The sequence below is a fragment of the Protopterus annectens genome, chromosome 4.part0 (genome assembly GCF_019279795.1).
Source record: "Protopterus annectens isolate FY-2018-M chromosome 4.part0, PAN1.0, whole genome shotgun sequence".
In the NCBI taxonomy this organism is placed as follows: domain Eukaryota; kingdom Metazoa; phylum Chordata; order Ceratodontiformes; family Protopteridae; genus Protopterus; species Protopterus annectens.
The window spans coordinates 955,069,216-955,072,303 of NC_056733.1; the positions used below are offsets into that span (position 1 = coordinate 955,069,216).

The following is a 3,088-nucleotide window of genomic DNA, read 5'->3' on the forward strand; positions in this document are numbered from 1 at the left end:
CCGGGCATCCCCTCCATGGCCATCCAGTCCAGGGTGGCAGAGGAGCTCCTGCTCCTCTCGCCGCACTGATGGGATCCATCTCTCCTGCTTCTGGGAGGCAAAGGTGTATGGATGCCGCCCCTCCTCCTCTTGAGATGGTCAGGGTGGTGGAGTGAGGAGTAGCCCTAGTACCTGGAGATGGAGCTGTCCAGGGACCCACAGTGTTAATAATCCTTCTGCAGGTTCACCTATGGAAACCTTGTTGCAACTTTTACTTCCTCTAAATAGTCAAGTTTGATTGTATTCTTGGCACACTGCCAAGGCCATGACCAACTCCAGCGGGGTTGATCTGAGGACCTCACTAAACCATCCAGTTGGTAGTAGCAATGGGTGGTGTGTACAAAGGGCAGGGACTTAATCAATGCAAGCTTATGACCCACACTTACTGGGAATTCCTTGTCCGTGGGGAATAATTGCAATCTCTGGTTCCTATCACAAATTCTGATCATAAAGAAACCAGCTTTCAAATCCAAAATAGCCATTCAGCTCATATGTACAATTATGTCAAACTAATGATCTTCATACGATCATACAATCATAGGCGGTTAGTAGACCAATGGCCCCAGGGCCCTTACAAGCCCAGCCAAGTTCAACCCAGGTTCCCAAGGGTGTCTGGTTTAAGCAGACACTAAAATCAGCACCTAATTACCCCATCCAAGAGGGACACAGGTGGAACCCCCAGAGTGAATTTCCAGTTACCCATCCAATCATCCAGATTGTGCTTATATAGGGCCAATGAGGGGCTTTATTTAACATGAATAGGAAAAGCTTGTTCCAAAGGTGGGGCAACCTCTGTGAGACAAATCTGTCTCTCCAGAAAGCTTTGTTGATGTCTCATACCACATTAAGGTCCTTTGAGTGAGTGACCCATGTGCTATTTGACTTGTGAATATGCGGCATTTCCATTAAAGCTGGGTCAAAGATTGTTCTATGTGCAAGGCACAGGTCTCCTCTATGTAGTCTGTATGACACAGAGTAAAGTCACAATTATTTCAGTCTGTCTGCATAAGACAGATCTTGAAGACTCTGAATTTTCCTTGTAAGGAATCTTTGTGGTCTCTCCAATTGCTGCAGGTGTTTGGAAAGGAACATACCAAAGGGAGCTTTGTACTCTATTATTGGCCTGATGAAGGAAGAGTACAGAGGGGTTATAACCTCTATGGAGGCAATTCCCTTACTTATGAGATGAGCAATATAAAATGTCCTTACCACTGTCGAGACATGGTGAGAAAAATTAAGGCTCCTGTCAACCTGTGTGCCCAGATCCCTCACCACTGTCTGTGTGCTTAGGTTTTCCTTTTGATGTGGTCATTTGCAGGAACATCACCTTTGCCAAAGGGGATGATAATGCATTTTTTGCATTAAGTTTAAGACTATGACTTTGGCACAAGTTATTAGTCTGCATAATACCTTCTTGCAGGATGTTGACATTGCTAGGGGTTTCGATGATCGCTCCCAGTTTGCAGTCATCTGCAAACTTTATTAGCCACAGTCCTTCAAGTTTTAGCCTGTACTTCAAAGAAGTAGATTCCATATAGTAGGGTTCCCAGAACTAATCCCTGTGGAACACCACTGATTACATATCTGCTGGAGGAGATGGAGTCCCCTATTTTAGCCATGAATTCTATCAGTGAACCAGTTTGCAACCCACCTGACAATATATGGGTTGATACTCAGCTGGGTGAGTTTATCAATGATGCCTGAGTGGGGGATTGTGTCAAAGGTCTTGGCTAAGTCTAGATAGGCCATTGTCTAGACTTTGGTGACTGTCTCAAAGAAGCCCACCAAGTTTAATAGGTATGATCTCCCCTTGACAAAGACAAACTGGGTGGGGTTGAGCATTTGGAGATTTCCTCTATCTTTGTTAATGAGGTCCATCATGATTTGCTCCATGGCCTTGCAGATAAGGCTGGCAAGGCTAATAGGTCTATAGTTCCCAAGGTCTGTGGATGCACCCCCTTTATGCAAAGTGATGATGGTAGCTGCTTTTCATTCTGCTGGGACAAAGCCAGTGCTTAGGCTGTGACTGAAAAGCATACTTGATGGTGATGATAATTCCTGTTTTAACCCATGTAGAACACAGCCAAGGATGTTGACTGGTCCCATAGAGGCTGTGTTTCTGGCCTTGTTGATGCCATTTAAGACCTGTTCCTCGGAGATACTAGGTGGGGGATAGGTGTTAGGGATGCTTTGGGGTATATATGGTGGTGACAGGGGAGTGAAGTTTTCACTGAACCTGTCAGCTAGCAGGTTTGCTATAGCCACAAGTTATATGTATGTAGTACCATTAACTATGAGTTCAGTGCAAATCTGGGCCTTACCTTTGAGGTTACGGATGTAACTAAAGAGCGCATTGTGGTTGTCCTTAGTTAGGGAAGCTAATTTGGATTTGTAGTTAGCTTTAGAGGACTTTACTAGGAGTCTTATTTACTTGTTTAAGTTGAGGAGTGAGAGTTTCCAGTTTTGAGACCGTTCTTTCGTACTCTTAGCAACATCTTTCTCCTATTGTATAGCCTATTATTGGCAATTGTCGTCCAGGCATGTTTGTTTTTCCTTGAAGATCTTGCTTTGGTTCTAACAGATATGGTAGAGTCAATGCAATTGTACAGATGTTTCTGTAAAGCACTGGTATATAACTCAGTATAGGTGTCTGTTCCATCAGTGGAGGGAAGGAGCTATGAAGCTATTTATTGTATGAAATGACAGAAGGTTAGCACTCCCCTTGATAAGGTTACAAGAGGTCCTTGTGGCTTTTACAACGCATATATGGTTAAGGCATTGCCACTTACTTCATGGCACTAATCCCCATTTATTGGCTGGTGCAGTGGTGCAGAAGTTTGCACTGTCACCTCACAGCAAGAAGTTCTCTGGTTCAATTCCTGGCAGGTGTGCCTTCTGTGAGGAGTCTGCATTTCCCCCCTACTTTTGCGAGGGTTTCCTCTGGGTGCTCTGGTTTTCTTCCATGTTAAAAAGACATGCATCTGGAGCATTTCTCCCTGGGCCTCCACTGAAAATTTGCTTATTCCAAGTTGGACTTTCCCAGTAAACA

General features: G+C 44.4%; 1 non-coding gene across 1 annotated transcript; it reads left to right on the top strand.

Moving 5' to 3' along the window:
• The first annotated feature begins 2,726 nt into the window (after window positions 1–2,726).
• LOC122800614 lies at window positions 2,727–2,854 on the top strand. The gene has a single exon (XR_006364617.1). It is a non-coding gene; the product is annotated as a U6atac minor spliceosomal RNA (small nuclear RNA).
• The last annotated feature ends 234 nt before the right edge of the window (window positions 2,855–3,088 follow it).